Here is a 12,855-nt window from a genome sequence, read left to right as displayed (position 1 = left end):
AGAAATAATTTACTTAGAAAAGCAGTAGGGACTTTTATAACACCTTACAAAGTGAACAGACATTTTTAGCTCTAAATACAGACAGACAGTAGTTTTTAGGGAACAAAGCACATAAATCTCAAAGTTGTGCTTTGTTGTCGTATATTTTGTGGAATTATACTTTTACTAAGAGTATTTAAAAATCTGCTTTTTAGGAAACTGCTAGTTTTATTGCTTGTTGTGATAAGCATCCAGATGTCCCAAATAACTCTGGATTTCTATACTTATAGCAAATACCAAATAAAATTATATTATTTGTATAGATTTTGTCACAATCAGAATCCTCTAGACACAGGTATTCAAAATGTTTTTTTCTCTAGTCTCATGGGCTTCTATGATCATGATACTGAGTATCCTTAACTCAGTATCTACACATTAATTTATGACTTTCTGAAAGATACAGGCTGGCCAAGAAATTAGACTCTGTGGGAACACAGACAAGAAAAAAATTGCATCTTCAGTGAGACACTATAAAATCTAAGATATTGGGCATTCACATTGGAAACCAATGTTTTGCTTCTGGTCAACAAGTCAGACCAAAACATGGTTTAAACAGACATGCTGTTGGTTAATCAAGATTTTAAACTATATCTGAGTTTAAACTATTAATTTCAGGGAGCAACAACTTTTCTGAGGAGATAACAACACTGATAGGGCTGGAGTCATCATGCTGTGAGAAAAATCCATCAAAATACTTCTTTTTCCTAGAGCATGTTTTGAGGAAAAAATACGAGTCTTCACCTTTTCCACCTCCAAACTCTTTCCCATCTAAGTAGCTGCTCCATTGAACCACAAATGTTGTCATAAACCACATACAAAATTGGATCATTGACACTTTCCAAAGGTGCATGTGAGCACTGTTTCTTGGATATGAAGGTTCTGAAACTGTTCCTTTTGCTAGTATTTTGTGGCTGTGCTTTAATGCAGCTTATTTTTCCTACATACCAGGTTATAGCAATATTAGGGCAGTAGCTGATAACAAAGAGATCAAACCCCATCATTCAGACTTAAACACAAGCCTGAAGAACTAAGAACCACTGACTTCACAGATGGAAAACTGCAGAAATCTCAGATTCTCAAGAACTTCCAGTTCTTGTCCTAGAAGTGTCAGATACTCAACACTTGCTTGTCTCTGGGAACAACTGAGAGAATTCTAGTGTATGGCAGCAGTAGGTCTAAGAGACAAACCCAGTCTTTATGACTAAAGAATTTGATGACTACTGAACAACATTTAATTTTATGTCATATCTGTAGACAATCAATGCAGAGATTTGAGGATGAAATTAATGTAGAAACTTAAGGAAGTACTTGTGCTACAAATTAGCTTTGCCTGTATTTAAAATCATGTGCATTTCAGAATAAATGAAAGGCTGTAATTTAAGAATTTTAAAAAGCTTTACTGATCAAAATAGTAACTACAAAGCAACCAATAATCTTCTTTCATTGATCAAGTAGTATACTAGAGTCCAATAAAGAGGAAACATTTAAACAATAAGCATCATCTAGTAATACAAAAGGGAAAGAAACATATTTGTGGAAAATTTGAAGGCAAGAATATGTGTTTAAAAATAAGGAAGTCTTATTCATGATTTTACATTGGATGACTTTTTATGTTTTCTGGTTTCCCTGGGTCTATACCTAAAGAAAGATCAGCACACTGCTGTGTCACAAATATGAAACAGCCATAACATACAAAAAGGTGGGGGGGGGAGCAACTTTTATTAAGGTTTTTAACTTTAGCATGCTGAAATACATTTGGAAACCCTCCTAAAATTTGCATGACAATCCAAAATAAATTTCCAATCTTTCTGGGAATTATTTTCAGAATTATTGGCTACTTTTTTGAAAACAAACAAAAAAAACAAAAATCTCTTTCTGTCTCTAAAAACAAGAATCTTTTTAAAAGGTTGAAGTACTTGAGGATTCAGCCCCCTAGTTAAATCCCTGTGCCTGTATAATTGTTTCTTCTCCCAGTACTGAGTTGTTAATTAAATCTCAGTAGTAACCAACGCCTCAGCATAGATTTTTAGTATAGATGGTTTCATTTACCAAATTCTTTCTGCTTGTTTGCCTGTTTCAACACTGAAGGTCTTCTTGTTTTGATCTTGTTCTCTTTTTTCTTTTACTGTCTGATAGGAGAAAAAAACCACTTGGATATTCTATCCTTTGTCCTACAAATTGATTCTTGAAGTAGTTCTTTCTCAAATAAAAATTACTGTCTTTTTTATGGTCCCAGTTGGTTTTGTCACACAAGATTTATTCCATAAGCATTTTCATGTTTATCACAATTTCAGTGTCTGCATCTTTACCAAAAAAAATTTAAAAACCCAAAAAAAAAAAACCCCAAAAAAAATCCCTACCAGACCAAACCAAAAAACCTTTAAACATAAAAGATTTGTGTACGATGGCAACAGCAATTCTACTGGACTATAAAATCATCCTCAATTTTTTTCTGCTGCTATTTTTTCCTTCTTTTTAAATTCTTTTTTTAATTTGCATTTACAGAAAGACAACTATGACTCTGATATATCAACTACTTCACAACTAAGGAAACTCTTCAATGAAATTGTCTACAGCACTGGTTTTCAAAGACCATATAAAAAATTATGCCAGGATATTAATATAGAAACATCTATATCTATGAAATCTATTTGCACATTTTAATACATAATAAGCACTCAATTTAAAAGAGACAGGACTTTCTTTGTCATACATTCTAAAAGTATTATTGCATCAACTATGAATAGGAACATGGAAGAAATTACTATAAAAGAAGAAACAAACAAAAACCAGGTTATGTCATGTGTATAGCTAAAATTCTTGCATCTTTTTCTTGGTATCTTAATTATATTAAAACAAGTCTTTGTTGTTGCTCTGGAAAGTGTGATTCTGAATGTTTTTCAAAAACCACATTTTTCCCCTTTAGCACTTTGTACATCTATACACCAGAGGGGAAAAAATATGAATTGCTCTAGATATGACGCTTTGAAAGCAGGACTTTCAAAACAGCAAGAGAAATAAGTGGCAGTGACTTGCTGGCAAATATATTTCAAAGCATAGCACCGGACTGTAAAAGTTCATGTTAACTTGTCAAAAATAAATAAATTTTTTTACTTTCTTAAACTCAGCAATTTTACCAGTCTTCAGACATTAAAAACTGCTCACAGAGCAACTCCATTTTAATAATCACATTTTTTTGCTGGTTAAGCAAACCCCTAATATCTATCATTCTTGGAAGTTGCCTACTGGTTTGATTCACCTTAACTTCTGAGCCAGGATTGAATAGGAACATTTCCTTGAGAGTGAACTTTGACTATGTTTTATCTTTTTTTAATTTAGTCATTTGTTTGTTTGTTTGTTGGGGGGGGGCGGTTTGTTGTATTGTTCCACTTTTTGTTAACTGGTGAGAGACCAGTGATACAGCTAAAAAACCTGTAAGTGATTTTTTTTGCTCCTTTATGGGCAAAACAGTCTGTGCTGACAACATAGTGCCCACCTGAGGCACATTCCCAAGCTTTATCTTCTGCCTTTCTCACATGAAATAGCTTCCCTCATGGGCTCATGATGGATATTTTAATCTCCTGTTCTGTTTTGAATCATGTTGGGGTGGCTTTTTTACAATCTATAATGAATCTGATTTTAAAAGTTGTAGCTCAAAAAGTATTTTACCAATTTTTATAATCTTAAAATGGAACAGAAATTTATGCTAGAAAAATAAAATATTAAGGCTAACAAGATTATCTTATATGTCTAATCTCATGAGGTTTAGGTCCATTCATACATTCTTTGGAAACTAACAATCTTTGCATAGGACTGACATGGTGCAATGCTGGAAATATATCTTACTATCAAACTATGCTTCTAAGGCTTGTGGGAAAAAAAAAATCTCATTATTTCAGTGGGATTCCTACCACTCTTCTTTATTTATTACAGCAGTACAAACAAAATTCATGCAAAAGGAAATCTTGCCTTCTGCTTCCAGAAAAGAGATCAGGTCACATGATAACCTCTAATGAAGCCTAATGAAGCCTTCAGATTACAGTTGGTGCTTTATTTTGCCACAGTAGTAAGAAAGACTGCATTTTGATAGTAGTTATTGAGCAAATCCTTCAGGGAAAGAACAGGTTTTGTCTTATAGCATAGCCACAGACTACTTGTCTACCTTTTGACAAGTCTTACTTATATCTGTAACTCCTATTTAAATAAATCTGGATATTTAATTTCTTCTGTTCTTTTAAATACTTTAGAATTTATAAACACCATCTCATTCTGGGAATAATTCAGCCAAAAGAACACAAACCATTGTGGATTAATCTAAACACTACCGCAATTTTTCAATAATATCCCATTTTTGTAGACTTCCTTCACATAAATTCCCTCCCCAAAATTGCGTGTATTTTTTTTTTAATTAATAAATTGCAGATCATAGAATTATGAAATATTTTGGGCTGGAAGGGACCTTTAAAGATCATGTAGTCCTATGTCCATGCAATGAGATGGGACATTTTCAGCATCAGATTTCTTGTAGCCCCTGTCCAAAGTGAATAGAATTATTTTCTCTCATGGGATTATGATGAATTCATGTAGCCATGCTTGATGTAACTTATTTGTAACTGCTAATTGGCATTTAAGATATCTGAAACAGGATCTGGAGGGTTTTTTGGTCTTTTTTTTTTTTTTTTTGGTTGGTGTTTTTTTCCCCCCTCTATGTCTTTACATAGCAAATATCTGTAAATGAATAATTCAAAACCTAAGCTTGTGCAACTGTCAAAATTTTCAAGAAACATGATGTGAAATATTTTTCTAATGCAAATAAAATGCATTTTACAGAGTTCTGTTTAAAATTCCTTTTTAATATGAATCTTTAGAGAATGTTTAAAAATGCATTTTCTGAGCTTTTTCTGTCCTATGTTGACTCTTAAACAAAGTAAATATTTAATCAAGATACCAGGGGAGGAAGCCACCTGGGCACCATAGGCCATTATATTTCATAAAATGTTAGATGGTAATATTTAAGTGGGAATAAAAAAGTTTTATTTCTGCCATGGGATATTCACATTTTCCATCTTTTTCACATTTGGTCATGTATCCAAGCTACACTGGCTCTTCAAAACTTGAATGTTTTGTAGAAAATTAAGAAGCACTGTGACAATAATTCAGTTTGAATATCTGTAAATTCTCAAATGCATTAAACATCTATCACTCCTTATCAGTTCAGCCTCAGTATCAGCTATCAGCCACTTATAAAGAAAATAACAGCAATATGGACTAGATGTCAGTTAGCAAAATTATAAAGTCACCGGCAGTTTCCTCTGTGTGAAATAACCTGATCTTTCAAATTAAAGATCTTTAAATTCATTTCAGAGGTGAGGTGTTTTTGAAAGTAGATACTGGATGAAGAAGAACAGACTTTAAGGAAATTGTTTCATGGAATATACTTTTCAAACAAAGAAATTAGGATTAAAAACTATGTTTGGAACTCCAGACAACCATCAAATATCCTTCACAAGCTATAAAACATTTGCAATTGTTAAAAAGGAACATGTGTACACAGCCTGACTGTCTGCATAACTCAAAGTAAAATTGTCATGGCTTGACACTGGCCAAACACCAGGCAGCCACAAAAGACACTCACTCACCCTCCCCTGTCAGAGCTGGGCAGAGGAGAGAAAAATTAAACAAAGAGTTCATGAATTGAGATAAGGACACATGAAGTCAGGAGAAAACACTCTAAGGGCAAAACAGGCTCAACTTAAAGGTACAGTGTGATTTTACTGCTAAAAATATCAGACGAGGACAATGAGAAGTAAAATAAGCCCTTTAAACACCTTTTTACTCTCAACCCCTCTCTCCTTCCCACCAACAGGGCAGGGAAACAGGGTATGGGGGTTTTGGTCAGTTCATCACCCAAGGGTTTCCTCTGCTGCCCAGGGAGAGGAGTCCTTCCCGTGAGACTGTGGGGTCCCTCCCACAGAGACAGGTCTTCTTCCACATCGTTCCAACCTCACGAGCAGCAGATGCTGCAAAGTGAGTTCCTCGCACAGGCACGGAGTCTGCCCAGAACTGCCGTGGCATGGGTCACTCTTCCACAGGGTGCAGTCCTCCAAGGCCAGGCTGCTCCACCCTGGAAGCAGGGCCCCTCTCTCCACCGGGTCTCCCCCTGGATCACAGCCTCCTCCAGGCATCCACCCACTCCAGCATGGGCACCTCCCCCACGGGCTGTGGGTGGATCTCTGCATCCCCCGTGGATCCCCGTGGGCTGCAGGGCACAGCTGCTCCACCATGGTCTCACCACAGCCTGCAGAGGAACCTCAGCTCCTTCACCTGGGGCACCTCCTGCCCCTTCTTCTGCATTGGTGTCTCTGTGTGGTTTCCCTCGCATGTTCTCATCTCCTTCTCTTCTCTGTCTGGAATTATTACCATACCCAAACTTTGTTTTTATTTTCTCCCTAAATTTGTTATCACAGAGGTGATACCACCATCTCTAATTGGCCCAGCCTTGGCCAGCAGCATGTCCATATCCAGAGCCATCAGGGACTGGTTCTGCTGGACATGGTGGAAGCTTTCAGCAGCTTCTCACAGCAGCCACCTCTGTGGCCCCCTGCTACCAAAGTCCAGGCTGTGCAAAACCAACACAAACAGAAGACACAAAGAATACTAAGAAAGTCTATCCAATCCTAATCTTTCCAGTCTCCAAAATAATGAATGTTTTTGACTTGCTGTGTCAATAATTTTATTCCTGTCTCCTTCAAGACAAGCTGAAATTCTGAAAAATGTTGCAGGCACATTCCTTATTCTTCCTGTGATCATGTTTCTACTTCTTTCCAGAATATGGAATCACTGGAGTCATATACTCCATTTTTTTTTATTTCACTATTAATTTTTCCAAGAACAATAGGTGCTTTCAAAATGACTGAATGAATAAAAAAAAGATTAATTTATGAACATAGTCTAAAATTGTGTTGCCAGTTAGACCTAAGGTGCATAGGTTCTCCTCTACATCTTTGCCTAAAATTTAACAATATGGTAACATTTAAATTAACACATTAAAATCAATATAGAACAGTTGACAGTCTTATTTGTTAAAGACAGTATTTTCACCCACTCTTTGAGTGATCTCTCTGGGTGAAGTCTAAAGTAATAAATACTGTCTTTCTAAGCTATCTAAGAGAAGTAAAAATACTCATTAAGTAGTTAAGTTCTGCTCTGAAAGGAACCTAAATATAGGCTTATTTTCAATCAATTGTAGTTGAAATTACCATTCTAATTTGTGCCTCATCTAGTAAAACCAATATCAATGAGTTTTTCAATCAATGTACTGTTTTTTCACCAACACACAGAGGTGTCTAGAGTACTGGTCTTAGAAGGAGCAGCTGAGGGAGCTGGAGTTGTTCAGTCTGGAGAAAAATTAAGCTCAGGAGGCACCTTTTTGCTTGCCACAACTATCTGAAATGAGGCTGCAGCAAGGGGAGAGGTCAATCTTTTCTCATAAGCAACAAGTTATAGGACAAGAGTCGATGGCCTTAAGTTCACCAAGAGAGGTTCTGATTAGATATTAGGAAAAATTTCTTCATGGAAAATGTTTTCAGGCATTGGAACAGGCTGCCCAGGGAAGTGGGTGACTCACCATCCCTGGAAGTTTCCAAAAGGGGTGTGATGTGGCACTTGGGAGCGTGGTTCAGTGGTGGACGCAGCAGAGATGGGTTGACATTTGGACTCAATAATTTTAGAGGCTTTTTTTGTGAGTCTATAATTCTATATATGTAATTCACAACATGTTTAATAATATTAACACAAATGTATCATATAAACATTAAGAGACAAAGAAGCATGTTGCTTTTTAACTAAGAGAAAATTAAATATTTTCATATAAACTATGAAGTTAACCTGTTAACATTGCCTCTATTAGAAGAACTGCAATGATGGAATTTGAGGAAAATAGAAACTAATGGATGTTGAGGAAAAAGTACACCACCACTGGTGCACCTCCTTGAAACTAGGAAAGACCAGTGATGTATAGAAAGAGAAAAATTGTCAAAAAGTAAGGGAAAGCTGCTGAGGGATAAAAAGACATAAAAGACTGGAACATTACTGAAACAGATTACAGGATGATTTATGCTTATAAATAATCAGTCTTTGAAAAATAAGTAAGTAAGTAGAATTTGAGGGGGGAAAATTAAAAATGCTCATTCAAATGAGATTTTAAAAATTATGCAAGTACTTCAGGCAACTTTCCAATCAGAATTTACCACCCTTACACATGAAACAGTATATGATACCATGACATTGTTGTCTTTGTAACAATTTTTGCAATGGGCTAGAATGACTTTTGCAAATGTCAAACTAAAGTCAGGGCAGACACAGCCTAATCATACCCTTGCAGGGGTAAATAAACACAGGGAAAGCTGATGTCTGTGCCCCAAAAATCATTACTCTTTCTCTAAGAACTTAGACCCTTCATCTTCCTCTCAACTTACTGCTTAATATTTCACTGGCATGTTTTTAAGTTGGCAGATTTTAAGAAATCAGACTAATTATTCTGACATATTAGTGAAAGAAAGGTTTTCAACTCATTAAAATGCTGATGGTCTTCTGAAAGCCCTCAACTGCCTTTTCAATTACTTCAACAACAAACATGACCATTTCTGTGCATAAAGGTATTTCTTCAAAAATTACTTATTTTCAAAAAACCAAATACATATATACATTTTGTCTTATACCCCTATTCACCTGCTGGAGGTGAATAGGGTATAAGACAAAATGTACATATGTATTTTCATCTAAATGAATACATTTTATGCATCTGCCACAGACTGGAACACTGCTATGTGCCCGTCTTCAACACTGAATAAAATATAACTCCTCAGCTTTATTCTTAGTCCAGGTTCTGTCAGCAGCTAGGATTTAATTTTGAGAATTATTTTTATAAGAAATATTTTTCTTAATTTATTTTGTCACACAGTTTTTTAATTAGAGCTCAAGTTAGTAAACATACTTAATCTCTCACTCGGCATTCCTCAGGCTGATGATGGCTATGTTATACTGAGATTAAAATGTCTCAATATAAGTTTGTTGTTTGCTTGTTAGCTGTTTTGGCTTGTTAGTTTGTTTTTTTTAAACTGTCTTCAGGCTGCAAACCCTTTGGCAATGCCTTTAGAAACATGGACTGCTTCCTGATTTTATTTTCTTTTTGTTTATTTTTCCTTCAGTTTATAAAATATGCAAACTGACTAAATTCCCTTAGTATATGAGCAGTGCAAAAAATACAGTTAATAGCAGGTTTTAAATCTTGACAAAAAAGCCAATTTGCAAGATTTTACTAACAAAAATAAACATTCCAAACAACCATCACTTCAAACTTCTTTTCCTTACTTTCTCATACGCCACACTGTGAAATAATATATTGTGTAAAAGCAACCCAGTGTGGCAGTAGAACCAAGCCCTACCAAAACAAGCAGAAACAAATGGTACACTAAGTGATTTATTATTTAAAAAGTTTTCCTTACATCTGATTCCAGTTGAATACAAAACCACTAAGTACTTGTAACTGTCTTTATTATTTTAATAATTTCTAGTATGAATCTGTAAACATTCATCATTATAGCAAAAGCTGCCTTTCATTCCATTTATAAATCCAATAATTTAAAAACTGTGTAAAGCTCCTAATTATTAGTTACAGCTAGTTAAACAGGAAAAAAACCCAGCTCATCACCAGGCTTTGGTTGTGAATCATGTGGGTTTTCATTTATCAGTACAGTATCAGACTAACATATGGTCCTGTTCAGAGACCCTCACTCCATTGAGCTTCATGCTGCACAAACACTGAAAATTGTCTTAAAGGAAATTGAAACAATGAAACTACAGGAAGAATTGCAGTAGAGAAGAGCACAGAACATTTAGGCTATTAGCAACTTCACGTATGCAACACAAGACAAGAAAAACTTAAGGAGACTTTTGAAGCAAAAAACATTTAAATCTGCTCTCTTTTTTCAGGCACAATGATGGAAAGCAGTAAAAAAAAAACCTGGTTGTGCTTAAATGAGGAGCATGAGGGAAGCTGCCAACAAAGACTGGTGGTCTTCACCAACATTTGTGATAATAAATTGGATATGACAGCAAGGGTGGAAGATGGACTAATCGACCTCAGACTACAGTGATAAGCTTATACTATTTTACAGTATCAAGAAAGGGAAACATAAAATGGGTGGAGAGAGAAGAAGAATAACACGATGAAATAAAACTGGTTATAAAATTATGTGGTAGCAGCACTCAGTGGATAGACATAAAGCAAGAATGTATTTGCCTACATGAGCAATGAACTTGTAAAAGTGATTGATACATAAGCTGACATCCTGGTGTATTAGACTCATTTTCTCTACAAACAGTGAACAACCACCAAATATCCAAACATTCTGTATTGAGCGTGTCTGGAATGGAGTAAATGATCTCCATAGCAGCCTTCATAAAGCTGTCTGCATTGGCTGGTAGAAAGGGGTGGAAAGCAGTGCTTTTTCTGGGATATTCCATACCATATGATGTAATGTTCATCAATAGAAGCTGAGAGAAAAGAGGAAGGCCTGGAGGGGCCATTTGTTATAGAGATATTTGTCTTCCAAAGTAACTGAAATACATACTCAATCCCTTGTTTTTAGGAAGTGGCTGGACTCTGCCTGTTGGTGGAAAATAAGAGAAAAAAATCATTTTGGTCTGCTTTGTTTCTTGCTTCCTTTACTTCCATTCATTATACTGCCTTTTTTCCTGATCCATGAGTTTTTTAAATCTTTTGTGTCCCCATCCTGTTGAGGAGGAGTGAGATAGCAGCTGAGGTGAATCTGCCTTATTTTCATTGCTGCTTTGTTCCTTAGTTATTATTTCTGTAGAAAAGTTGTTTTATGATAATAATCATAACTTTTAGAATCAGTCTTGTTAAGTCCCCTCATCTCTGACATTATTTTTAGGGATGCCTCAGTTTTCCCACTAGCAATTTTACACGCAATATTATCTTCCTTTTTTAAATTACTTAATAGGACCATTCCAGAATGATGATTCTTGGAAGGCTAAATCTTAAAAGAAGAGGAATTGTACTGTAGTTTTACCACTGCAAATGATTAGAATTAGTTCTGTGGTGGAATGTCTTGCCTCAAAAGCTATCCTAGGAATTTTTTGGTCTGCCTGGATGGACGTTTTAAATTAGAGAATGGAATATCTACTGAGTCAATAGGCCCCAGACTTTACCCAAACTTGACAAGCAATGAGCCAGGTCTCTCAAGCTCTTCCAGGTAAGGAGGCACAAGACTGTAGGAAACAGAGTTTACTAAATTCAAGTTTATATGCTGAAATTCCAGCTGGAAAACTCAGGACATAAATTGGAAGATAAAACCTTCAATTAATAAAAAAATAGGCATAATTTTGTCCTTCACTGTATTTTAATCTCTCAGAAGTTTCTAAGAGAACAAAGAGAATGTTAAATGAAAAATGGAGGAAAGCTTTCCTGTCTTTAAACTGCATATTTGCTATAGAAGGGTAATTAAACCTTTTAATTATAGAAAAATAAAGTAATGTAGAAAAAAAATATACAGGGTAGATTTTCCAACCTATTTCATATAAAAAATAACTTATTACAAAAATCAAATATAAAAGCTTGTAATGCCAGGCTTCTTAGAACCTATCTTGTATGGGACATGTCAAATCATGAATACAGTAGACACTATGAATGTATTAGGGCAAATCAATGACTTGTTCTGTTTTAATGCCCCAAATATTTGAAGTAAACTTAAATCAAAGTATACAATTTCATTTTGGAAAACACATCTGGTAAGGATTGGATCTACCATAAAAGATTCAATTTTGTTGTCATCCTATTGCAAGAGCTCCCTCCTCATCCCACTAACCCACTCTTTTATACCACTCATCTTTATTGGACACAGCTGTGGCCTGTTAAGGGCAGGCCTGTTCCTAATCTTTGGTAATTAGTACAGCTGAAACTCTTCAGGGGTGAGATTACCTTCTGCACTATCTTTATTTTCTTACACTCTATCCCCCCACACAATTTCTCATCTATTGGTTATAAAGGTATACATGAAAGTTTAACAGAGCATAAGCATAACTGCAAGCTTATAAAAATTTCTAACATAAATTATCATTCTTTAAACCCATCTAAGACAAATCTTAGATCTTCTTAGACCTTCTCTACTTAGCCAATCACCTGGGTTATTTGATGGAACTAGTTTAAGTTTTAATTTAAGAAAAAAATCTTTGAAATTAAAATCCTATGTAGAATGATACCAAACTTTTATTGTGCCGATACTTGATTTGTGAATAGAAGAGCAATTTAAACATTCATACGTGTAACTTTACATTGCATGCATTATGAAGTCATCCAGAGAAGACAGTTGACAATATCTTCCTCTTGCTGATACTCTTTGCCTCTGTGGTTTCAGATTGTCTGTGCTAATCCACGTATTTAGGTCTCCTTTGGTTTACTGCTACAATTATAGTTAAAGACAGAAATTTACATATATGAAAGTGGGTATGCAAACCACCAGTTGATTGCACATTTTGTGCATTACAGAGACAATCATTCTTATATTACCAGAAGGATTATCTTTTGAACATAAGAACTAGTTTCTATGAAAGCACTATAAATCTATCAGGACAACACTTAAAAAGGCATTAAAGTTTTTGTCAATAAAGTCCTTAAAATAATATGCATTCACAACATTATTAGAAGTGGTATATATGCAATTTTTCCAGAAAAAAATTAAAATCCTTTAGCGACTGTAACTATGAACTTTAAAACTACAGTAGATGGAAGAC

This window comes from Haemorhous mexicanus, chromosome 1, assembly GCF_027477595.1.
Source record: "Haemorhous mexicanus isolate bHaeMex1 chromosome 1, bHaeMex1.pri, whole genome shotgun sequence".
NCBI lineage: Eukaryota > Metazoa > Chordata > Aves > Passeriformes > Fringillidae > Haemorhous > Haemorhous mexicanus.
The sequence above is the reverse complement of the archived record's forward strand: the minus strand, read 5'-3'. Positions refer to the sequence as shown.